At 44.9% G+C, this 27,717-nt stretch overlaps 1 protein-coding gene across 2 annotated transcripts in view; it reads left to right on the forward strand.

The window, feature by feature from the left end:
- The window catches only part of ZWILCH (zwilch kinetochore protein), a 194,827-nt gene that overhangs the window by 25,416 nt on the left and 141,694 nt on the right, over positions 1-27,717 (forward strand). Inside the window, exons 19-22 of one of the 2 annotated variants that reach the window (XR_013938109.1) lie at positions 855-1,198; positions 4,941-5,042; positions 14,618-17,209; positions 21,345-24,099. The gene's annotated coding sequence lies outside the window, so the exon portion shown is untranslated. Of the gene's footprint in view, positions 1-854; positions 1,199-4,940; positions 5,043-14,617; positions 17,210-21,344; positions 24,100-27,717 lie in introns of those variants that run through there. The other variant, XR_013938108.1, reaches the window with a different exon arrangement.

Genomic DNA, 27,717 nt, shown 5'->3' on the forward strand with positions numbered 1-27,717 from the left:
GTTCCTAATTCCCTGACAGCTTCTCAGACAGCTAGACCAAATTATCCTCATACAACTGTAACTGGAACCCAGTCTTTCCTGATCTTTCATTCTTGCTAGTGGGTTTTACTCCCTCTCCAACCTTGAATAGGCCTTTTCTGTCTCCGAGAGAAAAATCCTTTTATTACACAGCGACCAGAAAAACATGTAATTTTTCCAGTGTGTGGTCTACTGCAACTACCCTGAGATATTGGAGATTTTTCAAAATCAAAACAAAACCCACTTACAATTGTTCTTGGACCAAGAACACTTGTATAACTGTACTTGTATTTTTCTGTGTTACAAAATGACTTTCGTTGCATTATATTAGCTGGTTTTGGAAACTTTTTTTCCAACATTCAACTGTACTAATGGCCTGGACTTGCTTTTCAGAGAAAAATAGAAAATTGGAAGTAATTTAAATGAGGATGTCTTCTTTTACCACCAATCATGTTGCTTTGACTCGAAGCAGTTGGAGGAACAGAGCTGTTAACAGGGTTGTTCAGAACTGTTTCTTACAACTGAGTGCATTCAAAAGGCAGAAAGGAGTGTTTGGAAATATAGGGGATGCATTTTATTGTCTATAAAAAGAGATCAAGAGCACTGATGAGTCATTTTGCCCTAAGAGCCTGTTTTTGAACTTGTATACATATATATGTACCAGGCTTGCCCATTAACTTTAAAGATTTTTTTTTATTTATTTTTTTTCCCATGCTTAGAGTATTTTTTTTCTACACAAATGCTTTTATCCAGACCGATACGCTCATGTGTGCACAGTTCTGCCCTTTACCAGTAAAGCCTGGTAGACCTGACCTTGTTTTATGCCTTTTCTCCAGCTCTTCATGCTGCCAACTGACCTGGGCTTCCAGTGAGCCTGTGTTCCCTTGGCACTACCAGGAGGCTCGCCACCCTTTCCAGGGCATCTGGGATGCAATCTGCTGGTGACGTTGGCTGGCACCATCAGCAGAATTGTACCATCCAACTGGCTGGTACCCAGCACGACAGAGATACTTCTGCTGGCCTGCCACTGCAGGGGATGCAAATCTTTCTGTAGCGGGGAGAATCTGCGTGCTGCTGCTGAAGAGAGGCTCCGTCTTAAAACAACAACAACAACCACAGCTCCAGAAGTTTGGAAGATCTCGTGTTTGAACTGTGCTCCCTGAAATGAGATCAAGAATAGGTAACTGAAACTTACGCCGTATTTACTTAGCAGTCCCTACCCTTATGAAAGCCCACGCCATCATATTTTATGCCTGTCGGTGACACTGAATAGCTGTAACCACTAAGCACTGGTTCTACTGGGGTAATTTCTGGAAAACCTAAAATATGCAAGAATCTACCATCTCTGTTCTGCCACAGTATTGTAAGGATGGACAGGATAGGGTAAATCTGCAAAATCTATTCCAGTTACACTAAAAACTCAGTTTTTAAGGCCTAGTTTTCAAACAAGCCCCTAAACTGTGTATTCTTAATAATGTTTCTTGATGAATGTAGAGGGATGCACAAAATTCTCCCTTTTGTGGAGTGCTGTTCTCCCAAATGGTAAAAACTCTTTAGATTTTGCACTGATGTATTCAAAGGGCCTTATTGGATTTTCAGTGCCCAAGCTCACTGGATGTTTGAAAATCCCAAACTTGGTATTTAATACATGACAGATGTTATAGATATTCCTGGGTGCAAAGAGGGTCACTGAAACCGCGTCTAAACATCAATTTTAATTTAGCTTTTCCCGCTGATAGCTTCGTACTAAGAGTTGGCCCCCATTTCAAGTGAACACTGAGAAGCTGCTGTAGGCCACCGCTGATTGGAATTTACTTGTGTTAGCTTAATTGCAAACTCTACCATCATCTGTTTGCAATCACAAAGAGGAAGCTTCTGAAGCTTGGGAATGAGAGAAAATGAAGTGTCTTAACAACTACAAAACACTGAGAATGCTTTTGGAGGTTTTCCCGTCACTGTTTGTGAGTAGGAACGAAAAGGCACAGCTGAATTTTTTTTTCCAAGTCCACCCTTATGTTGCATCTATAACATAAATACATATAACAACTGTCAATAATGATAATTAGTGAAGTTCCTAGTGTACTGTATAACTGATAATGAGTAAGAGCTCATGAATTATTTTGGAAGAAGTTGAATTAGGTCATTATTGAATTAGTTGAGTTAGCTCATTAGCAAAATCATACATTTTTTCTCTATGGATATTCAACTCGGCTTATAAAACATTCAGATTCAGTGCTTCTGGCTGTCCAATTTAATTATCAGTTTTAAAACACACCCCTGGAACATCTTACCTTTAATAATGTCCTGTTTAGTATGGCATTTGTCCTTTTCACATGCAGCAGGCAGACAGGAATTGTAAGGACGTGGACACCTTAATAGGTGAAGACACAGACTGGTTTTGCTTCTGTGCAGGTCTGGAGGTTAAGGCTGGAGAGGAGAGTGGAAAGCCTTGCCGGGTGTTTAGCTGTGCTCCACCAAGAGGCAGCATTGCACAGCACGGACGGAGCTTGGGCAGAGTCGGGGGAGTGCCTGATGCTGGAGGTCAGGAGGCTGACCCTGGGCTTGCTTCCCCAGTGCCTTCACCTGGGGAACGGCTGCAGCGCTGATAGTCCTCGTGCACAGCGAGGACCACTTTGAAACATGCTAGTGAAAAGTGCTCTGCGGGGTACCAGTGACTTGGAAATCTGTTATTTATTGATGGACTGCTACTAGTTCAGCAGTAGGGACCTGTCTTTTTTGCCTGGCCAGCGCACGCGGAGAAGAGCAGCAAAGGAACAGAAAAGATTCTCTGCAGCTTCGGGAGAGTTGTCAGTGCGAGTGATGTGTTTTCAGGTCTACAAGGGAAAGTAAGACCTCTTGCACATGAGCAAAGCCTGAGAGGACTGCTTTCTAAACTGCTAGGCTCCTTACTTCCTGGGTAAACTCTTAAACTTCATGGGGAAAGTGTGAAGTTGAACTAGGATAATTTCCTTCTTGTGCACCTGAAGTAAGCTCTTTAGTGACGGCTGTGTGCTGGCACGACATAGTACTTCTTGTAGCTTGTCTATTAAACAAAAGAAAAGCACTGACTTTTGCTTTTGCTTTTTCAGAGATGAATTTCAGAGATTAGACCTTACTAGTACTCCTTAGCAATTTTGGGGTGTAAAATATGTTCTGCAAAATATGTGAGAACATGCTGAATTCCTCTGTCTTAAACAGATGACTAAGTGATGCCAATGGCGATGTAATATATTCTTCAAGTGGAATATCTGTCCCAATGCCTTGCTGTATCGCAGCCTCCCTTGTTGTTTTGGGGACTGATCCAAAGTTAAGTCAGTGGAAAGTCTCTAGCTAAAGGCAGCATGGCTTGGATGAGGTTCTGAGAGCCTTTGTCACTTTGTGATGTGAAGGGTTAAAACTTCAGGAGCCTGTTTTGTATTTTAGGCAGTGAAAAGGGGAATAATGGAAATAATTCACTGGAACATTGCTATGAATCAGAGAATGTACTTATTGAAGTTAAAAACAACAACAACAACAACAAAACAACCCTGAGCTGAGATTAATAAAGCTCAGAAAAGTATGAGGAGATGTAATTAGAAGCTTTACAAGATTCCTGTTTTAAACTTGACCAGATGTTGGCAGGAAGATGATTATATTCTGTAATTTGTACGTTGTATAGCAGCCATGGCAAATGTTATATCACTGTAGCTTCCTAAGGCATATAGGTGAAGCCACATTGACTTCTGATTCCCAGTGTACTAACAAACGTGTAGGCATTCTTTGAGTGAGGCATTTTTGCGCTGAGAGCAAATCAGTGAGCTCAGCCGAGAGCATCAGATGGCCAGTGGGTAGAAATAATTACCAGAATCTCAGTCAGGCTGAGGAAATGGGTGCCTACAGAGTTAAATGCTCGTACCAGACCTACGAGTTTCTGTGGATTCTTACCTTCCTTTGATAACTTCTGCAAAAAGGGAACTTCAGTGAGCTTTCAGTCCAGCACTCCGGGTACGTCCCCTTTCAGAGTGAAAGATTCATAGTGTCGTGCTACTGTACTCAGTCCTCCTCACGTTTCCCTTCTGTAAAACAAGGCTGGAAATGCAGTCTTCCTGAGAGATTTAACTGCAAAGTGCCTTGGGATCCTCATACAGGAACAACAAAATAATTGCGTCGATCTCTTTGAGGATGTGGTAATTTTTATTTCCCTGCTGTGTTTATACACTACTCAGCGTAGTGATGTCTGTGTCTGCCATGGAAGCTCCCTGGTGCTCTTACAACTGCTTTGTGTTGTAGTACTAATACTGCTGAAGAACAGTGGTGGATGGGAGGATGGATTTACAATCTAGACAGCAGCACCAACTTCTGTCTTTATAAATTAGAGGCCTTGCCTTAAACTAGGGGGTGTTGCAGTGGGACAACTTGTATTATGAATTAAGCACATCATTGTGAAAACAGAGCAAAAGGTAGGATGGGTAGCAGTAGTTCTGGATAGGGATAATTTGGTTTTCTTAAACTTTTTAGACTTTAAAATAGGTTTCCATTAAAGAAGAAAGGCCATTCTAATTAACAAATCTGTATCGATTGAACCCAGGTTGTAGGAGGGCCAGATTTTCAGGTAGCTGCATCCTAGGATAATGATGGTGGTGTTTTTAAAGACGTTGCTAAGTGATGCTTGAGATCATGTTTGTTAACTTTCTTTTTACTACATCAAATCAAAAAAGAATGTTATTTACAGTCATTGCTGAAATACTTGAATTCAAAATAATCCAAGCTAACTTAACACGTTAAAAAAATAAAGCTACATTCTTTATAACAAATCTTTCAGTTATGCCAAAAATACAAATTCCAGAATATATTTGTAATAATAATAATGCTAAAGCCTCCAGGCATGCCAAATTTCCAGTCTTGTGGATATAAACTGTAAGCATTGTGCATTTTTCTTTCAGCCGTCAGATCCTCTCCTCTGAAGAGAGCATCATTGAAGAACAGCTTGAGATAAGCAGTACGAACCAAAAGAACAGAGAGAGATCCCGATGGCTGTCAGATCAGTAAGTCATTTATTTCTTAAATAACATCTGCTCCTTTCTTTAAGACTACAATGTAAAACAAGCAGTATGACATAGGGGATCATAAATCGATCTCTCTGATTGTGCAGGTGGGATTGCAGGCTTGCACAAACTTGAAAACTGTGTTTCTCAAATGGGTTCATACTGGTGAACTTGAGGTAACATTTATCTCTGCGGAGAGTGACTTGACTTGTAGCTTAGGTCCAAATCAAAAGGGTGGATGTAAATTGTCTTGTCTGTGAGAAGAATGATAATGTAGTCTCTGAATTATTTAAGTTTGTTTAAAACTTTGCTGACTAGCACTGCTGTGTTCAAACAAAATCCTACAAACATGATGTTTTTTCAGTATTTTTGTTAGCAGATATGACTACTTTTTGGTTTCAGGTGTATACACATAATCACATGCATGTATACATAATCACATGCACATACAGTTACACCTCTAAATAAGAGGGCGTGTAAACAAAGGTAGGTAGTAATTTTTATTTTTATTTTGTCAATTACAAATGTAAGTGGGAGTCTTCCAAATTCACGTGAACTAGGAATGATTTTATTCTAGCCTTACAGTGCTACATTGCTTCGCTCCAGACTAGGCCTTGCTTGTCGTTTGCCTAGAGGTCTTAGAAGGAAGTGCTATAAACCACAGAAAACAAAGTTTGCAAATACTATGGATGACCCTGAAAGGAAGCAGATGGTTTCTCAAACAGAAAACTCACGGCAGTGGATGTTTTGGAGCTCTCTCCAGAAAAATGGGGTTTTGTTACCATCGGTTTGCTAGAAACAAGAATATATTATACACTAAATTGCATTCAGATGATCTCATACTAATCAAAACAATCTTGTGGGACCTCTGATTCTGATTAAGCACTTGGGCTGAAGGGACCCTTGCTACCATTCTACCTCATTGGCAGGGGTTTTGTCATGAGACATTTGTTATGTTTTTGAAGAAAATATTTCTGTGATAAGTGTTATATAAAAACCCATAAGGATATGAATAATCCTGTATTCAGTAAAGAGTTTAAACTGCATGCTATAAATAAAACCAAGGCCACACATTGACTCCAAAAGGTTCAAAAAAAACCCCCAAACCTAACTGAATAGCTCTGTTCATCCTGCCTACTAAAGGGGTGAGGCCATGGCGGAAAATATATTTTAATTGTATCACACAGGAGAAGTGAATTAGGACGGCACAAGGCAATCTTAATTCTGGAGTTCCAGCCCTCGAATACTTGGCTTTTCAACCTTAACATAGGTGGGTGTGGGGAGGTTATTATTACTTTTCTTTTCGTTGTCATCCTGCAGCTAAATTGCACTTGGAAGTACTCGGAGTTTTAACATTTCTTCTGCTGGTACATTCCATCTCCTTAGTCTCAACTGCTAGTTCTCAAAGTGAGCTAGGAATGACAAATCCTCCCTTAAAAGCATTATTTTTCTCATTGTGAAGTGAAGCTCTTAGCTGCCATCTTCATTTCTTTCTGGTCATAAAACTTCAGCCGTCAGACAAAGATCAGCAAGTCTCCTAAAATGAATAGGCGCCCCGAGGAAAACTGAATAGCCTCCAGAGCAATTGTATCGAAGTGACATCAATGCTCAGACATTTTCATCTTGGCTATTCCAAGGATTTTAAGTCAATAACAGGCAGCAGAGCCAGTCCGCACCGATTCTCTTTATTGCTCCCCCACTGGGATCATGTCTTTTTGTAAGGGACCCGCTGAAAGTGGTAGGTCCAAAAACTAAACAACTTTGTTCCTTGGCGAAGGACTTGCCTTCAAAGTCCATGCAGCACAGTGTTGTCCTTCAGCCAGAGCTTGCTTAGTGAGCAATGCCGTGCTGAAAGGCAGCCTGGCGATCCGGCAAGCTCTCTTTCATCATTAAAACCATTGACTGCTGGGCATCAGCCTGGACATCAGCCTTGATGGGTCTGGAAGCATAAGATACCTTTTAAGGGTCGTGTGGCCAACCTGAGAATCACTCCTGACTTTGCTACTGGCATTCTGAGAAGCCACAAAAGTCATTCCATCTGTTGTGTTCAATTTCCCAGCGTGGGATATCATCATCTCCACTTTAAAATGCTGGAAGATTTAGGGATGAAAAACGACCTTTAGCATCTAAGTATTTTAGCACTAAGTGTTACCGGTAACTCTCTGAACTCAGTCATTCCTCTGGCACCACCTAAGGGAATTCTGGCCCTGTAATGCCTGCTTTACAAATGGGAAGTGGATGCACTGGGAAAGGATAAGAGCTTGTTTAATGCTTGCTTAGTGTAAGAGAGTGGGACAGGAATGGAGAAATACAGTGATGTTGTTGAGCTGGGATGTTTTAGCTATGCCTCTGCTCTCCTGGATGGTGCCTTTTGGGGAGAAAATAATTTTCCCCAACCTTCCCCCATCTCCTTACTAATGTCTTTCCATGTAGGAATAATATTTGGACTCTGACTATGTGCCTTCTGAAGTGGTTTCCATCTTGCTGTCCTCCTACGAGAACTTTAACCTTTTTTGAATGATCATGTTCAGCTACATAAAATTCCAAATCCATAAAAAAACAAGTCCCCTTGTATTTATATACACTGCAGCAAAATGTACCTTTAAGGAGGAAACATTGCTTCACTGTGACTATCTGAATTTATTGGCTATTAGAAGTCTTATAGTATGGGGCTCGCATTTTAGAACTCTGATTTCAAGCTTAATGTGGTCAGGAAATATAAAAATACATTTATTTATGTCATCTACTAAAAATCTCAACCTATGTTACTGCTGGTCTAACCAAATCTCTGTTTATGTTGGAGATGAATGATCGGCTTGTAGCTGCCTGTGTTTCTAGCCAGGCTGAATGGAATGATTCTGCAGCAGAACTGTTTCTTTTTTTTTTTTTATTTACTGCATGTAGCAGCTATTTCCTTCCTCCCCAAACCTACTGCCCAGTTCTCAGGGGCAGTGCAGCCGTCTGACTCCTACCAAACGGCGTACATGGAGCAATGTGATTTATTGAATTGTTCAAGGCGATCGAAATTTGGGCAAATATTTCATGCCTGCTGATACCTGTTCACTCTTGCAAGCTTGAATTTGATTTGCTTTCCCGAGCTTTTGGAGCCTACACATGAGCTGCTACTTTGGCCGATATTTGCAAAGCCTTGCTCGTTAATATTTAGGAGAACAGCTTTGAGTATGATTTCTTCTCAGACATTTGATAACCACAAGTTAACCCAGGGTGTGAGATCCCATTCTATCCCTCCTGTAAGAGCTGCTGAAGGAGGAGCTGCCAGAAGAGCTGCCGAAGGAGAAGGATCAGGGTCGAGACATCTTCCTGACAGACAGCCTTTTGAGTCTATGGTGTGCAGTGGTCCTGAACAGTCTCAACATGTCAGTGAAGCGATGCACCATAAAGTGCTTTCCACCTTGAAAACTAATTTCTTGATTTTTTTTTTCCTGAGGAGCTGGATGGATCTGTGGTATTTCTGTATGTGGGACTGAAGGGGATGGGAGGAGCTCCCTGCTCTTACCCAGTACAGAACACAGCAAAGGGCTACTTCAAAGCTGAGCAGACGGCGAGTCTGCCTACACCAACAAGCCTCGTGGGCATTTTGCTGTCAAGCATCATATATTTTCTCTGCTCTGCTCAGCTCGATGTGTATTAATTTCAGTTCCAAGAGCAAGCAACCTTCTAGTGCTTCCAATATTTTTTTTACCTACCTGACCTGCAATGAGCTGTGTGTAACCAAGTCGATAGAAGCTGCTTCTGCCAAGAAGCAGGAAAGGTATCCCCATTCTGTTGTGTTCCACCAGCGCCCTGACAATTAATTTTGAGCACTCTTAGACTAAATAAACCCAAAATGCATCCCCCCCCCATTGCTTGTTTTATGCTTTATGTTTTATGATTAATTTTTACAGCTCATTTTTCAGAGGTTGCAGGCACCATACGTATATTGGAGAGCACACTGCCGTTAGTAGACTCTCCAGGACAGAGGGCAGGAACTAGACAACCCTGAGAGGTCCCTTCTAACCTTTAAACATCTGTGATCTCCCAGTTTTACTGGGCATGCTTGACAGGGTTCTGTGCAAGGGTAAGAAGATGCTGTTCATCATCAGAAACCCATCCCAGGAACAAAGGGACCTGGAAACAGAGAAGCTTTGCACTTCTGGATTCTGCTCTAAATTAAAAGATGAGAAAAATTATGTGGTGGATATAAATGAAACTAGAGAAAGACAGCACGAAAGGACTCAGAGGAGCTCTGGGAGGCCTCTTGGAAAGAAAACTAGGGTTTTCAGTCTTCAATCACCAGATGTAATACCTAGTATTACATCAAATGTTACAGGAAGAAACCTTGTATAAACATCATCTTGTATAAAACACCTAAATAAGTGACTTGCAGTCTTTTTTAAAATGCAGGTGCCTAACATTTTCCAGTGACTTGTGACATTGGGCTCTTCTGTCTCAGTTTTCTTACACAGGTCCTTCGGAAGTAGCCCCCGAGTCCTGCTTATCCTGTGAACCGCAGGCTGGGCAGAACTGTAAAAGCCCACGTGCTTTTCTGTAACAGCCACAAAGAACTCTTGTATCATTTTTCCAGTGAAGGGTCCCCTGATAAACAATTTGCAGGAGGACATTTCTCTGTTGATCTGAAGTGACATATTTGAGTAAACTGTGTCAGGCGGCCTGCAGCAGCTTCCCTTCTGCTACCTTCTTTCACTGAGCTCTATTTTTGTTTTTGGTACGCTTGGACTCTTCCTGGGATGAATAATACACACAGTGATCTCAGCTGACCTTTTATGTACCATAAGAAACAGGTCTGGCTCCCCTGAGCCATGAATGCAGAGGCTTTTCGATGTAATTTCCTGGAACAGGTACAGCTGAGAGGCTTTCATTGCTGTGACCGGCTCTGCAATGGGCAAGCCTTCTTGGCATCAACACACTTAACCTTTTTGTTCAGTAAATTTCCCATCCTGTGTAGGTGGACAATGAATACTAATATGATGCAAATGATTTCCTTTTAAATGTGAAGGCTCCCTGATTAAAAACACACTGTCCAGGAACTCTGAGTTTGTTCTGTTCCCATTGAACAGAATGCCCTTGTTGCCTTTGACTTTAGTGACTTCAGGATCAAGCTCCCGGTTTCAAATAGGTTGCAATTAAATATTTTTTTTTTCTGTGAGACTGCGGATGCATTACCAACTTAGTAAAGGGAGTGTAAAGAATGTGGACGAAAAAAAGCAGGAGAATCTGGGGGAAAAATTGCAGAGAGGTTAAAAAAAAAAAAAGTGTTAAATGTCTTGCTTGAGAGAGCCCAGAAGTATGCCGGAAAGTCAGACACTGAGGTTGGTAGAAGGTAACGTGGGACTTCTTTTGATATATGCAGGAGTAGCACTGATGAAAAGCTAAAATATTGTGCCTGCCTGGGAGAATGCTGGAACTTCCATTCCTTCTTTGGTTTGATGTACTCTAAAATGTGGTCTGGACCATGCAGCTACTTTCGTAGTTGCCAGGGAAGTTATTCCTTGGGATTATTCATCCATTGAGAAAAACGCTTTAAGTATCTTTGGGTTTTCATGTGTGTTCTGCATTGCTCTTCCCTTCATACACAGAGCCTCTTAAAACAACATTCGTCTGTGTTATACAGCGGAAAATAATATCGGTGTACAGAGTTAGCTATTTCATAAGGTTATTTTTAATCCAGATTAGCACTAATCTGGTTAAAAAAAAAAAGAAAACATCACACTGATCGTATATTTCATGTATTAGAGCTCTGTTAGTACTGTGGTTTTGGTATACTGTTGTCCTAGTTTGTATTTATTAAAAGAAGGATATTCTAAAATTATGGGAGAGCACTGATCATTCTAATGAGTATCTTAAATTTAATAAATATTTTCTAATCAATATGTTTTTGTAAATGCTATTACCCAGCAAACAATGCTATCACACTAGCGGGGCCATAAATATGTGTAAAGCTGGTAGCCAGTGCATCCTGTTGGCAGATTTGGGGCCTGGGTGGTTTAAAGAAACTGCTTGGTTTGCTGTAGGGACTCAGCCATCCCTGGGGTGGAACCTGCAGTTGTTTCAGCACTTTGTATTGGGATTAGTGGCTTAGGCAGTCTTGCATGTTCTCAGCTCCTCATGCCATCCTCTGGATATGTATCATACAAAAAATCCTCAACCGACCAACCAAAGAGGGGAAAAAAAGAATAGGGTGAGGCTTTGTTTATGAGTGTGCTTGAAAGAAAACAAGCCAGCACAAATGCCCACCAAGCAATTCTATTTAGAAAAACGGGGCAGTACTGTAATACAAGGTGCTAACACCTACAGAAATGGAGGGTCTGTTGTTGTTCTGAACGTGTTGTTTCTGGAGTAGCCACTTCATGCAAGTTCTCTGACTTCTGTAAGGATCGCTGTATAGGTTAGCTGGAAAGTAGTCGAGGTCTCCTGGGCTCCTTTGCCTTGTCCTGCCACAGAAATCACTTCTGAACAGCGCTGGTTTGGGAAAGGAGCCATAAAGGGAAAAAAAAGAACAGGCTCCTTTTGTAGCTAATAACTTCCTTTAATTGGTAATTAAGCTGCCTGCTACTTATAAATGTCAATAAAGGTCAAAATATTTAGAAGCAGAATCAGTTTAGTGGCTTCCCATTTCTCATTGCATAAGCTGCCTGCTCAGACCACCCACGCGCACATTTGAAGATGGTTCAGATTTCCGAGACCTCGTCTTCCCACCAAATTCTTACATAAAGCGCCCCAGAAGGGGACAGAGCAGCTTTAGTCAATAGGAGGGAGGATGTGAACCGAGCCTACTGGGTGAGCATTCCTCACATTTTGGAATACCACCGCGGGCGCTGGGGCTGAATCAGGCGAGGGGCTGGCCAGATGGTGCGCTCGTTTCCTCTTTAATTCAGGGAAAGGGGGTTGCAGCTGATCCACGTGCGAAATGACTCAAGGACAAACTGCCTGCTAACAGATTAAATACCAATCGCAGCTTGGAAGTGAGAGTGGGTATAAATGCTAGTATTTCAGTCAAGCAGAGGAAAATACAGAGGGATCTCTTGGTTTTGCTCGACGTCCCTGAGTTAACGTGTACGAATCCTTATTTTCACTGCATGAATTTGCTGATTTTGTGAGCAGCTTCAGCCTGTGGAAGTTAATCTCTTTACAAGGGGGCAAGTGAGGGGACATTTGGCTTTGAAGTGTGCAGAGAATGTATTTCCAGAGGGATCTTTGATCTTTCTATGGTATTTTGTTTTTTTTAATGTGTGTGTCTTTCAGGGGCTTGATATTTTGGAAATTAGAGACAATAGAAACTAGATTTTCACATTACGCTTCTAGAATATGGCCTCTTTTTAATGCTTTCCTGATGCATCTTCAAGCGGCTCGGAGTCTAACTTACCATTCCACGAACTCGCCCTACAGGACACAGTGTGTGTGGTTATGTGTGCAAGTGCATACACATGTATGTATGAAAACAAACCTTACGCCGATGAGGAGGCACTCCTAATTCCTGCCCCTCACTGCACTGCCCCTAGGACCATAGCTCAGTGCCTCCCCACATCTCCGTGACCCCCCCGAGTTCTGGCTGACATGAGACCTGTGCTCAGACAGCTCCCACTGGGAAGCTCATTGCTCGGCACTTTTAGCTGTCCCGTTCACGACGGGTGTGCAGTGGTGCTTCGCCGCACGTGCAGCTGGGGATGAAGTGGCTGGTTAGCTTGTCGGGTAGAAGCTGATACTCCTCCGGTCCTTCCTTCCTGCCAGACCGAATTGGGGATGCTGGGTCGGGTGCAGAGCACACGCACCCATCTCAAGTTTGCTCTTGGCAGCATCAGACAGCATAGCTGGGGGCCTGGCCTGAAAATGGTCTGAAAGGGGGTGATGTCCTGCTGTCCTGCTGGCACTCCCATCCTGCCTGGGAACTTCACATCTGATCCGCCCGCCCCAGCCAGGCGCAGCTGTAATTAGAAGCAAAGATTTTGTGCAGCGTTGTGTGTAAATAATGATGCCAGCCAAGTTAAATCTCCCTCCCATTCTATGTTTTCTTGGGATAGATATGTTTACTGGCTGCACCGTGTGATGCGTGTTGCTGGTTAGCTAATAAAGCATTTCTGGCTTTCCATATCAATGTGCTTATGCCATAAAAACAACGAAACAGGGAAACATGAGGTTTGTATGTGAATGCTGTATGTGAACCTTGCTTGCTTGTTTGCTCTCCCTTTCAGTCGCAGATGTTTTCTGCAAAGATTTTAAGGAAATAGCTGTGATGAGCAGTATGACTTGTCCAACCACTAGCTTTCCGAAGTAAAAAATGCTCCCCAAAGTCATGAGATTGTCTCGAAGGCCATAAGCTTAGAATAGATAAGTATACTTTCAGAATGTGTTGTTTGCCTTGTGTTTTGAGCCATCAGACTGCTCTTACCTAATTTCTTCTGAACTCTTCTACTGTAGTTGTGGCGCTGAGAAACTTTTTATTAAGGAAACTGAAAACCTGAAAACAGAGCACTCACTCTCTGAAAATCAATTCCGTGACTTCAGAAGCCGCTGATTTGCTAATGAAACACATAATAATCCCAGAAGAGCAATATAGCTGTTTGACTATCATACCAGAAAAATAACAAGTATTTTGCTATCAAAGACACAAACATGAATTAAACAGTATTTTGAGAGCTGTATTCAAGTGATACTTCATGTGTCATCCGCATGCCTTTCCTGCAGCAGGTCTAGATCCCAAGATCTCATGGTGCAGTGTGCAGAGTCCTCCAAACCCGTTTTTTCTTCAAACACCCTCCCGCCTCTTTCCAGAGGTCAGATCACAGCGTGGTCCCACAGGTTGCTGCACTGAAGGGGTGCAGAGCTTCAGCAGTGGAGTGAGCGGTGCTTCCACCACCCCCAGAACGCCTCCTGTCACCGCTGGCAGGACGCAGAGGGTTTCAGGTCGTACTGCTTCCTCTAGCATCCATCTCTCAGCGTTTTGCTGGGGGTGGCGTTGCATATGTGCGCATCTTGTTAGCGGCCAGATGTATACAAATGAAGATAAACACTGAAGTAATTTAAACTTTCATTTTCATCTTGCAATTTGTGTAATACGATTAGGGTTTGTACTGATGCTTCTGATAAAACTCTCCCGCAGCGCAGCTCCGTACCAAGTAGCCAGTGGGTGCCAGGCTACCAGACGCTACCAGGCAGTCTGTCTGCGCCTCTCCGTCTGCCCCCATCCATCCCCGTGTCCCACATCATTTCAGCTAATAGAATTTGCAGATTATTGGAGGAGGAATAGAGGAATGGGAAGGGTGACTTATTTCTTATGTCATGATCATGTGTATAGCTTCAGTGGGACTGAAGGAAGAAGCAAAAAGAGGGAAAGAAAGAGAATGCAGGGGAGATTACAAAACAAAGCAAAGGAGAAAAAAAGGAAGGGGGGGAAATAGAATTCCAATGTGTCATCTCAGTACTGGATATTATTACTCAAAAATCTATGTATATTTTCTTGGGACATGTGTAAGAGGCAGTGAGTGAGTTGGGAAGAATGAATGTACAAAGCTCTCCTATCTACTGTATTTGTTTCTCCTTTGTCTGGGTCTTCCCAGATGGAAATGTGCCTTGCATGCCATCAGCCCATCACCCCCGGGTGATCAGATAAAACCGATTTGCATCAGACACACTGCTCGTACCCTGCAGCACTGACCTGCAGTTTGCTGTGACCCGGCTGCTGGGTGTTTGGAGGTCGCTGGCGATGGGCTAGAGCCTTCGGATTCTGCCTGCACAAAACCCGTGATCACAAAGGAGGAGGTGTCCGTATTTTTCAAGACCTGCGTAAGCCACAGAGCTGCCAAAGACAAGCCAGGATTGCTTCCTAGTGACACGCAGAGACTGCAGTGGCTGCGGCAGTGTTCATAAATGTGCGTTCAAAGAACTTCTTGTTTCTGCTCGGTGCATCTGCTCCATGCCTCTGCATGCGAGACCAGCACCAGGGCAACGGAGGATAACAAAAAGAAGTTAGAAGACAGGAAGGTGGGCATCTCCTTCATATCTCATCAGTGCTACTCATTATGCCTGGTACCTGTCTTCCCCTATGCAGTAGTTTAGGTGGACAACACCGAGAGGGCCGGGAAGCTCCAGCCACCGGCCTGGAGCCCCAGCAGGGACAGCGTGAGTTCCCCTCTTGGTTTGCCCGAGCCCCTCTCCCTGGCTTGCTGTAAGTTTTTGTTTAGCCTCGGCTGTGGCAGGCCGTGTGGAAACACTTGTGAGCACTCATTAGGAATTCTTTCCACAGCTTCTTTCTCTTCTAATTCACATAAATAGTAAATCACTGCTGTCAATTATGTAACCCTGCGCATCAGCAGCGCAGCTTAGCTCTCGTAACACTGAGCAGTGACAGCTACAGTCAACCAAGAAATGGTGCCGCACATTTTCCTACGCAGCTTCCCAGCACTGAGTGTATGATTTAGATTCTTGAGCCTCCGAAGTACTCCACTGGGTGTCCTTTAATATTGCATTATATTACTCATGATGCATAGTCGATTCCATTGCTTCCATTTACTTTAGCAATGATAAATGTCAGAAACTGTACGAGAAGTTTATAAATTTTAAGTGCTTTGCAGGCAACTGTTACCCAGGAAAAGTTTCAAACTGTTACTGGTGAAGTTTAAGGGTCATGGAAAAAATCTGGTCCAGAAGCCTGGTTAAAAAGTTTCAAAATAGGGTAAAATGCATGAATTCTTTTTGACTAGGGAGGATGTTAGTGTCGGGATTTTCCCTTCCGTAGTAAACAATTCTGCACAGCTAATATTTAAAAACAGTCGCAAGAATTTAGCAAAAAAAAAAACCAACCCTGAGCACAAGAAACTTGCAACTCAGCTTTTCTCAGGGTAATGTTCCCGTGATGAAGTGTCAAGTTCCTAAAAGCTTTCTGTTCGAGGGCAGGAGCTAGCAGTGTGCGCTGGTGGGGTTTGAACGTCCTGGCCCAGAGGATGTGTGTGCACCGACGACACTGCCGAGACGGTTGGATGGAAACCGCGCCTTGGTCAGGCTGGTGTTAATGCACGCCTGTGTCATCCCCGCTCCTTGTTTTCATCGCAGCGCAGCGAGCTGGATGCCGGGCGCTGTGGTCTGGCACCGCTTCCTTCCACCAGGAAGGGTTTGGCCGGCCCGCGTGCTCCTGGGCCCTCTGGCTGTTTGCTGGCTGCGGATGAGCCACGCTGCAGGATGCGAACGGGCCTCCTGGCCTCTGCTCCGCACTGCTGAGGGTGAACACCAGCTAGGGAGGTGGGAGGGCAACGGCAGCGGGGCGAGTTAAGAAAGCTTTGGGGAAAGATGCTGCTCTCTCCATTTCCCACAAACAGCGAGGTAAAGCATTCAGCGGGAGAAACACGAGAGCTTTTCGTTTTTCTTTTAGCTCAGAAGTGCTAAACCTTTGGGGGTGGAATTCTCCCTGCCCAGAGGTGTTCTCACCTCTGTCCTGCCCGTCCCAGGGAGCTCGCTGGCCGTGAGATCAGTCCTGGGCAGGGAGGCTTTGTGCGAGCACGGGCACTGCTTCTTCACGGGGTCAGACAGCGCTGCTCACGCACGTGGTCCAGGCACTTGTGTTCATCTTCCCCAGTGGCTTTATCGCTTTTGCACCCAACTATTAGGGTTAACTACTGAATCGGTTGTTCTGCAGCGCCAGAGGAGTGATGCCAGCTGCCCTGGCAGCAGTGGAGACCTTTGCATTGTGCTGTCTGATGGTCCAGGAGCCAGGTCTTCCCTGTGAAGGTAGCTGAAGCTGTCCCCGCTCCTCTTAGGGAGCTCCAACCCCCAGCGCAGGTGGCTGAACCAGCAGCCTGGTCCTGCTCTGATGGGCTGCGGGGCAGCACAGCCCCCCTGACGGACCCCCGAGCTGCCCAAAGGGGCATCGGGAACAGCTAACCAAGTCACCGCCCTGCAGAAGGGGGCTCGTGCGAGCTGCACGAGTTAGCCCACAGGCGCCGGAGCTCTCCGAGGGCTCCCTGGGCTGCCCGGGGCCGGCCGCTGGGTGGCAGCGTGGCACCGCCGGGCTGCGGGGCCGGGGGAGCGCCGTGGGGCTGCAGCCCCGGGTCCTGCACCTCGGCACTGCGCTTGGCTGGGGGTCACGGGGAAGGCTCTGGCTCCCTTTCCCTGCGGCTCAGCCTTTTGGGGTGCTGGGGAGAGGTGGAAGGCCGGCGGTAAGTGCCCCCCGCAGGAGCACCGCAGCTGGCAGAGGATCCCCCGCCGCGGAGGTGCTGGGGCTGCTGAGAGCCCGCTGGGGTCCACGCGTGGGTTGCAGTGGTCACAAAAATAACAAAATAGCGGGGCGATGAGGCGGCAGGCTGCCTTCAAAGCTGCGGCTGAGAGCGCACGGATGGGAGGCAGCGTGAAGGTCTTTGAAAACCGACAGCACAAAGCAACGCCGAGCTGCTAATATCAGATCCATATGGCATCTGGTCTCGCCGCACAAAAATATTCATCCAAACTTTCTGTTCCTCACAAATTATGCTTAGATGCTATACATTGTCCCTATTGTGCATTGTAGGGGATGGTTTCTTTCATGTGCCAGCATCTTATGGCTTTCATTTGTTCGCAGACCTCCCACTAAGTGACTGCTGATTGAAAACCTTTTTACTTTCTTGCCAGGTTTAGCAAAAAGGGCTCGGTGTACTTAGTGCCTTTGATCTATCTAGGATGAACATTTTCATTGAAAGAGGTGGATGAGTCATCCTCTATTTGACACGGAGCTATCTTGGAATACCTCTGGGTTTGTCTTTTCAAGCTCTTTTATATTTTTTTGCATGCGGCTATAAATATTTTGCTCTGCGAGAAGCATGGAGCTCTTTTTTGGAAATGAAAGAGCCCTATTCCAAATAGGAAAAACACACTTAGCTAAGGTTTGTGCAGTGCATATTTAGTGGTAGAAGGTGCTGCGTTGGCCCTGCCTTGCTTTTCAATACAATATCCTGCAGTGTGAAATGAATGGCTGTATTTAGAGGTATCTGGAAGTGATGACTGATGTTTGGAGAAGTTACAAGGCTTTTCCTTTTCCACATGAACTCTCCAACCTGGCATTTCCACAGCAGCGAAATACTTCTGGGGCTGAGATCATCTGATTATTATTTCCTGTGTCATGTGCAGAATTTATTATTTTGTTGAATATTACAAATATATTCGTAAGTTGCCTGACTTTTGGATTCTCCAGCTAAGCTCCCTGGCATCACAGGGATATTGGGCTGGCAAAAATAACTGGTTTTCCTTGGGGATTATTTAGTTGTGACGAGTGAATGAAAGTCCCAAATGGGGGAGGGGAAGGAGAAGCGGGGGAAGATGCCATGAAAATGTTGCTCTGATATTCTGCCAACATATACAGCCGGGTCAGGAAAAAATTGAAATTTGTAGTTTTGTGCTGAAAACTGTTAGAAGCCAGGAATATGGACATTTTATTTGCTTCAGAGTCCAATTTTTCTTCTCTCTTCTTTGGAAAAAGTGAACACATTCGTACTAATCGCGGATTATTTCTGGTCACAGCAGAACCCCAGTGTTGTTACTGGTAATCGCATGGGCCGATAATGGGCTCATTGCCATAGAAATATTTTCATGCTTTTTTATTTAATTTTATTTCTTATACCTCTAAAAACCAAAGCAGAACAGAGGCTAAAATCTAGTAGAAGTTCCTCATATAAACATATTTGTTCCTGTTGAAATTAAAATGCGTGTGCACTTCTTGCAAGACCAGTAACTATAAAATAAGACCATAGGCAATAGTGAAAGACTTCTCATCTTTAGATGTCATTGTTTTAAACTGGATATAGATGTCTGCAAAATTGATGCAGATACCTTGTAGATCTCTTGAACTGCTGAGCTGTCTGGTATGATGCTCAGAGCAACTTCTGATCGGGGTTCTGCTTTTTTAGCATCGTTTGCTCTCCCACCCCTCCTCTGTCAGCTAAACACAACAGAAAACCCTTTGGCACCTGGAATCTTGTAATTGGTCTGCTTGTAACGCTGACCATATTTCTTCCTCACTTGTTTTGGAATACTGCACGGTATGCAGGTCTTCATTAAGGGATATTTTGTCCTTTGGCTTTTTCTACCCATGATTACACAGTAGCCATCCGTTCCCAACATCTGTGTTTATTAAAGCCTTTCCAATAAATCTGTGCAGGGAGGAACTGTCCACATTTCCTCTCAGTTCTGGAAAAGATAGGATTTTCTTTGTGATGAATCGGTTAAAGATGATGCAGCTGAGATGTTTGCTTTTAGCTAGATCTCCGACGTTACTGCTCCCTGCCCCAAAAGTTTGCTAAAGATGGAGGTGTGGTGGACAGGCAGCGCCTCCGGCTTCCCCAGGACACCGAGTGCACTGTTCTCACCGAACTCCCGGTTATCAGGATAAATGAGATTAACTCTGCTGCCTGGAGGTGGCAAAAGCCACTGAAGGCTGCGGTAAGGTTTTTCCAACCGGGGCTGCTTTACAATGAGAAAATCCGAGGAGCGACTTTGGAGCAAAGCTCCTTCACCTGTTGAGCCACATCCCCTGGTGCAGGACGCTCCTGCCGTGCTGGGAGAGTGGTGTGGGCTGGTGGGGGCATTGCACACTTCTCAGTGCCTAAGAAGAAACATACTGGCATCGGATTTGGGGCGGCACCGAGTACTGTGTAAGATGGGGCCATCCTTCAGCAGGTTGTGGCTGTGTGGTTCTTGTCACGTGAGACTGAACGTCCCTCATTAGGATCGTGGCACCAAAGCCCCACCGACCGTTTTGGTGTTTTGGAGGGACCTCGTAAGAAGTTGTTCAGCAGCGCGTGAATAAGACAGCAGCAATATGCAGCTGGATTTTCTTGCCTGGGCAGCTTCACTCAGCTCTTATCCCGAGCATGTTTTTAAGCACAGTTTCACCCCAAAGCCAGTGGGCTGGCTGACAGTTCCCAGCAGGTGATTAGTATCACACAGGTACGACCTGGAAGTGTTAAAAGAGCTGACGAGCTTTAATCAGGGACTTCTGTGGAACAAATGAATCTTGGGAAACCTTTATGTGGGTGACTACAGAAATAGTCAAGGAAAATATGTGTGCTTGGAGCATCCTCTCATACCTCTGCAAGTGCCTGTGGTTTTGAACAACTTCTGGTACTGCTGCCGACAGGACCAACGCTAATTTTTGTTGGGATTGGGAGCACTGAGCAGGTGAGGAGATGTGGGGTATTCTAGGTGGCTTTTCTTTTGCTCTCTGGGTCTGTGCAGAGCATCTTGGGCAGACACAAGGACGTGGCTCTCCGTGCTGAGGAACTGGAACTGGGTTTGGAGATGATAATTACCTGACCTGAAAAACAGCACAAAGAGTTATGATTCAGGAACCGGTCATCATACGCTTCTGCTTACTCAGATGGCGTTAGATCATAGGCCGTGATCCTTTGGGGCTGAGAGCACCACACCTCCAGTTTTTCCAGCTCACCAAGGGAGGAAAGACAGCCAAAATCTAAACTACAGACCTGAACGTGTCCATATGTGTTGGCCATACATCCATGGCCTGGTATCGCAGTGTCACAGGTCTGCCCCTGTGCAGTCTTAAAAATATTATCATTTGTACTTGGTAAAGCAGCAGCGTACACTGCAGTGTGGCAATGGACCTCCAGTCAGTGCTGACAGTATTGCTACTTGTGAGAACAGCACACTGTTCCTGTGTACCCACCACGCAACAAGAGAAGCACTAGGAACTTCTTAGCATTCAACAAGTACAGCCTGGGCTCTGGTAAAGCTTAGAGGATTATCCTCAGTTCAGGTGCTCAAAGTGCAGAGGGACCGGGAGGCTTTTTGGTGGAGTCCGTGGAGAATGGACTTTGATACGTGACTGTGAGTGGAAGGATGGTCTTGGGGTTAAGGCACTGAACTGTACCTTGAGGGATCAAGATTCACTTTCTGGTTCGTGGACAAAGGATTTCTTCTTTCTGGCAGTTATTTCCCCATCCGTGAGCCTGTATGTATCTTGTTTCTAATGCCAAGGAGAGACGGTTTTCATGAACATGAGGAAATCTTTTGCTCTTCTCTCTGATGTAAAAATCAGACAACTGGGTGCTTAGTATCTTTAAGTTCCTAAAGCTCCCATTTTCCTGGAATGAGTAGTCCTGAATTTAAAGTTTCCTGGGTACTGACAAACAAACATTCTGCTCAGTTTTTCCTCCAAAGTAAAAGGAAGTCAGTGGGGAAGAAAACTCGGGCCCTGTTTTGGAGGGGTAGGATAGAGATGTTATTTATCAACTCTCTCCAAGCTTTGTTGCTGGGATTTTTATAACGTTGTTTTTCCTTTCTTCTCATTTATGTTCTACATACAAGTCCTGGTATTTTGGTTTAGCCCACAAACAACATGAAGCTGCTTTGAATGCCTTAATTTTTCCTGCCTACTGCAAACCAGACTTCTCCCCAGCATCAATTATCCTGAGGGGAACTGCGTATGTAAAACCACACCAAAAAGTCTGAAGCCCGTATAAATGCGTTTTCGTTTCTCACAAAAGGCTGCATTCTTCTCTGCGTGGTGGCTTTGGGTCACCTTGTTTTTCAGTCGCTGATGACGAAGTGGGGCAGAGGGGCTGTCCTTTATATCATTTTCTTCCTTTTGGTAGTCACTGCGGCAAAAACAGCGGTTGCCACTGAGGAGAGAGGAGCTGTCTTGCGTAGAGCTGCTCATTTCTGCTCCTGACATGGAAACCCAACCTAGAACTGGAGTTAAGGCAAATTAAGTGCACAGCCCTGTCTTCCAGTGAGTGGTGTGCTAACGCTTGGTTTCTAGAGAGAAAAATTCTCCAAGAACAGTGATGAAAGTTTGCCTTACGTTTCTGGGCAGATTTAGCTGGCGTGGCAGAAGGGGGCACCAGCTTCTGCTCCCAACAGCAGGGACAGCTGTGGAAGGCACAGCTCCTCCTTCAGCCTCCCAGCTTACAGCCCGCACGAGCTGCCGCTGCCTTCAGTTTGTTCTGACACCAGGCTGTAAGATGGGATGGGTTCAAGCCGCCAGCTAACCCTGCCGGTCTCCAGCAGCAGAGCTCGAGCTCGCCCAGGTGACGACATCTGCAACCCTGAGTTAGCGCTCCGAGGGACGAGCTGTCCCTTCTCGCCAAAGCTCCCTCAGAAAGAAGCAAACATGACAAATTGTGACAGCGCAGACTTCAGGGACCGAGCTGCTCACCCACTAAAGGACACTTAGGTCTCTCCTTGACGCACCCCTGCCAGTGTTACCAATTTCTCTTATTCTCTGTTTCTTACTGAGCTGCTGATAGGAGGCTTAGTAAGCAGGAAGCAGGGAGAATGCAGTCAGGAAGAAGTTCAGCCCGCACATGTTCTGATGTTTGCATTTTCTCCCCCAAAGCGTTTGCTACTGGGAGTCACTGGAGACAGGATGCTGTTCTATATAGACTCCTGATCTGCTGCAGGCTGACTATTTCTGGTATTAAGTACTGTAACACTGGATTTTGGCCAGATCTCCTAGGGCCTATATGAAGATAACAAATCAAAATGTCTTCCCCAAGGACCAAGCAATTTAAGCACAAGACAAGAAAGAAAGGGGAACAGAGACAGACTGGGGGGTATTAAGAAGAAGTTTAAAATTTCCAGCTATTAATGAGAAAAGTTTTTCATTTTTCATCCAGCTCTGGGGAGGACTTCTGAAGAGTTTGGATTTCAGTTTCATGGTCCGGGAAGCCATGCTGGCAGGATTATTGTTTATCTCTCCTGAGAAACAGCATGTTTCAAGTTGATTCTCTATCGAATAAAGGTTTTAAAAAAATATTTTGTTTGCTGCTTTCTCAGCTGTGCACAGCGTTTGTCTTCATCCTTTGCTGGTATAATATTATAATAGTTTCTTGTAAGTGCTGAGCCTTTACTGCTGACAGCTGCTGAGAAATGATGCTGTCATGAATCATGCTTGCAAACACAGTTCTGTGATGTGACCAGTTCTCAGCCCCCATAATTAACAGCCAATTACTTCCTCTCAGAGAAGCCAAAACTCGAACAGATGAAAGAAATAGTGTTGTGGAAGCAGTGGGAGCAGATGTGTTGTATCGGTTCCTGTGTTCTTTGCAAACACACACAATACGGCGGACCAAAGCGGAAGCTCATTTACATCGCGATGCAGCTCAGGAGAGTGGAAGTTCCTAAAAGCAAGCCTGGGTTTGACCATCTGCGCTCAAAGTGCATGAGGAATGTGAAAGGGAAGGAGGGGTGAAGGAAAGGTTCGTTTCAACTTCAGCACGATATGGTTACAGTAATAGCAGGTCCCTGCTTCAGAATTTTCTGGCTGTTCCCTCAAGGTAACAGTCCGTATTTATTAGTGGGTGGCTGTGCACATGCCTAAGCACACGTATAGAAAGCTGTGTACTGCAGATGCCAAAAACCCAGAGCAGAATGTTTACAGGCTCTAGGCTGCCGCCCTGCCCGCTCTTTTGTTTAACCAGGAGACCCAAAGCTGAGCCTTTTTCATCTGCAGTTTGTGTAGCAGAAACCGATGTGGTGTAGAGGACAGAGCTGGGGAATGGGAGCCAGGAACTCCTGAGCGGAGCCTGCAGTTAGTAATTTACTGAGTTTTTCTCTTTATTATAGATTATTTTTAACAGAATTTCATTTTTGTTGCTTCACTCATATACCATGCAAGATTCACTTCCTGGGAAGTGATTAGAGCCCATAAGATATTCTTAACTTTTTGTTTTCTGTTTCTTTCATCATTTGGCACTTGCAATACTTGATTGGGCAACTGAGCTGCACGATGATGCTCGTATTTTGTGAATGGCTTTGGAAGTGGGAAGAGTTAAACCAGGGTTTGCTTCAAAAGGACTCTCTGGATATTTCAGTATCAATCCTCCACGTAGGCCCTGCTTCTGTCAGCTTAAATCAATTTGTTAGTATCATGAGATGTACACAGAAATAATGAGTATCTAAAAATAACCAGAGGGTTTTCTTCTATTTGCTTTGTCATGGGCTCTTTTCCACAAATATATTTAAGAAGTTTAAGTACAATAAAGAAATAAATCCCCAAACCGTAAGAATGAAAGAGGAGGTTTGATTCCCCGAGCTGAGGCTTTAAAAACGTGCACATTTTGTGAAACGTGCATTACATGGTGAAAGCCAGCAGAGATGCAGAAACGTGAGCGTTTGAGACTTCTGCTTCTCCCTGAACAAAGTAACGACTCGAAAGGAAACCTGCTGACACAGGTCAAAAAGGATGGTGAATGCTGTTAAAGTAAATCTGCATGTGCCATGAAATAAGCATTCTTAATCTTCTGCAGTGTTTTTTTAGCTCTGGATCTCTTCAAATCTGCTACCGACTGTCTGGCGTTGGAGCAAGCTACTTCTCTGCCTCTGCTTATTCTATAAAATGTGTTCCGAACATTTACGGGGAGACTGCAAGAGTTAGTATTTCTATAATTCTCTAAACATTTGAAAATGTAAAATATTTGCAGATGTAGTGCCATATGTAGCTACACAGTGAGTGATTTTTTTTCCTTGTACACTCTATTTCTGACTAGTAAGTCTCCTGGCTGCCTGTTCCTCAGCTGTGAGACATTTCAGGGTCTTGTTGGGGGGAATGCGTCCTGCAGACTCTGCTCCCAAGGCAGTTTTACCACCTCCTGCCCCGTTTTGTTGTTGCTTTCAGGTCAGTAGTGCTGCAAACTGAGGGCCTGCTCCTGTCTTTATGCTAGCAAGCATCCCGTGTTCAGCCGGCTCTGTGATTGATGTGCTGGGACCAGCAGCAGTTCAAAGGGGAGCAGGGAACAGGCTTGTCCTTCAGTCTTTGCTAATTCTGTACCAGTGCTTTCCTCTGCAGTTGCAAAATGTCCACGTGTATCTGAAAGGCACGCGAAAGCATTCTCCACCTGCTAACCCTGTTAATCTGACCAAAACCGAATTTCAGAGTACATCATTTGTATCATTTTCCCCACTACTTTCCTAAGGCCGATTCCTTCCCTCATCTCCCCAGCACCCCTCCTCCACAGGACTCTGACAATTTTATGGAGTTTCCTGTGGCCTCTCACCCTTTGTAGTTGCACGATGCTAATGAAATAACTAACAGATCATCAACATTATCAAAGTGGATTTATGGAGCACATGGCATTCAAACTCAGTCCTGGTTAGCAGAAAGCCCCCTTGTCTGATGAAAAAACAGAGCGTTTTTCAAAGAGAGGAATGCTCTGGATGAATGCGAGAGCTCGAGGAAAAACTGAAAATTCACTTCTCCCAACTAATGCGCCTGTAAGGAGCGTAATTGCCGTAACTTCCTTTCTCTGAAGGGCTCTGGAGAAACCTGCCGTCAGGCATATGCTCTTGGGACACTTCCAAGTGCCATCCCAAACCACTTCCTCGTTGTTTCATATTTTCCTAGTGCGCCTCCTTCCCATTTATCTTCATCTTCCCTGCCACTAGCAGTTCAGAAGAACTTTTTAGCATTAAATTGCGCTTGCAATTTACCGGTTTATTGTCCCCACTTTATTTCTGTTGCGCTGGGAGGTATGGAGCCACAGCAAGGGGGAAGGAAGAGAGAGCCTGCTCAGCACCCTCCTCGAACGCAGCGCAAGCTGCGGGCAAACGTACCCTACCCTGCCTCGGTTGGATCCTGCTGCACCCTGAAGAGAGGTGAGACCACAGAGACCACCAGGTGACGGTGGGTGACAGAGCCCTGGCACTGCTTCTCTCGTGGCTCTGTCTTTGTCTTTCTATCGGTTCACGGCTTACACGAACTGCTTTGTCAGTCCTCAGTGAGAACTGGCTCTGTAAAGCCAATTTCTGGGAATCCTCTACCTGCAAAAGTCCCGGTGATTGCCCTGGGGCCTCCAGTCACAGCAGTGCGGGCAAAAAGGGGCTCATAAAGCAAAATTGCTGCTTTAAAGCTTCTACATCCCTGGTCTTTTTTACAATTATCGTAATCAGTCTATTTTAGGACAAGCTGTCCAATGACATCCTGGTCATTAAAAAACAAAACGAAACAACAAAAAAACACACACAAGAAAATTCAACAGGAAATTCTGAATGTGAGTCATGCCTTTGTCTTAGTGTTTTCCAAGGATTTGGGGAATTGATTAAAAAAAGAAAAAGCACAAATCCCCGATGTTGACAGAAACAATCACAGAAAGTCCACGTATTGAGAACTCACTCAACAAAGAAAGAAAGCCTCTAAACTCCAAATATTTACTCGGTATAAAGTCTTTCTGATTAACCCGAAAAACAAAACCCAAAAACTCAAGAGGGAGACCACGACCTACTGGCCCTGCTGTTTCTCCTTTACCTGAGAGAGCTGAGTTTTGTCGTTTGGTGGTAGAAAAGTTCTGCACTGAAGGACACTGCAGAAATCCCAGATGTTTGTGAGTATCAGATGCTTTAGGAGCCACATACACGGATTAATCCCATGCTCCCATCTGGAGTTTACAGACTCCTGACGAATGCATTAACAGTAGCTGCCAGCGAGCTGCGTTCCAAGGGCAGAAGTAAACTGCTGTAGAGCAGTATAGAAAACCAGAAGCACAGGAAGAGGAACTGGGACTCTGCAAAGGCAAGGATGTTCACGAAAATCCCCATTCTGTGAGTTCACAGGGTTTAAATCTTAAAACTGATCATCATCTTTATCACGGAAATGTGAAACCTTCTGCATGGTGACTGGTCAACAGCTGTTAATTTGTGATCACAGGTCTTTTATCTTAATGACTTTGGACAGGGAATCATTCCGAATCACACAAGAAAAACATATGGCCTTTAAAAAAAAGCTTGTATCAAAATCACATTTAACATTTATTATTTGTCATTTTCCTTGTCCTCTTCGTGACTGTCATCAAGAAGCGTACAGAGGGACGGAGATGCCATCATGCAGCCTGGAAGCTCCAGACTCTGGGGAAGACCTTGTTCCTGGGAGGGTTTCGGTGAGGACTGGGCTGCTGCGTGGCCATCCTCAAATCGTGGACTTGTGAAATATTTCAAGGAAAAATGATGCTGGCTTCAGACCAGCCCTGAACAATGCAGGAGCACTGTTATCGACAAGACCAACCCTCCGAAATCCAAGTCTGAAAAAATTTAAAGGAAAAATAACCTTGGGTTTCTTAGTTTTGATTTCTTGCACTGGACTCTTCCATCCTAGCCGTGTTTTTAAATTTTTCTTCATAACTTTGAGAAGCAGGTTTTTTTTTCCTTTTGACCAGGTAAATGCTGAGACTCACATGAAACTGAAGACAATATCAAATACATCCAGACTTGTGGCGTGAATGTGAGGGCAGGCAACAGTTCAGGAGTGTTAAAACTGCCTGTTAAAGCTCCTCGCAGTGCTGGACGTGCGGCAGGGCGATTCCTCCCCAGCCTCGGACTCTGAACGGGCACCTTTGAAGCGCGGGACAAAGGCACTCTCTGGCCAGAGCTGAAGAAGGGGTTAACTCCTGCTTTCTCTCCCTGCCTTTGCCTGGGTGCCTGAAGGAGACGGAGGGGAAGAAAGGAAATGGGTTGTGATTGCAGAGGCAAAACTGTGCAGTGTTACAGGCACTTGGGTTATTGGGCTGCTGCGGGGGCATGTGTGAGCGCGAACCGCGGGCTGCTGGGGCCGCGGGGGGAGGCGAGGCGTCGCCAGGCCTCGCAGGGCTGCGGGGCCAGGACGTGCCTGTACTGCTTGGGAAGGGCAAAGGGGTCAGGCCCGAGGTGCTCTGCCTCTTCCTCCTGCTCGTGGGGTAGGGCAGGTCCTGCA

Source organism: Anser brachyrhynchus, assembly GCF_964034855.1.
Source record: "Anser brachyrhynchus genome assembly, chromosome: 11".
Taxonomy (NCBI): Eukaryota; Metazoa; Chordata; class Aves; order Anseriformes; family Anatidae; genus Anser; species Anser brachyrhynchus.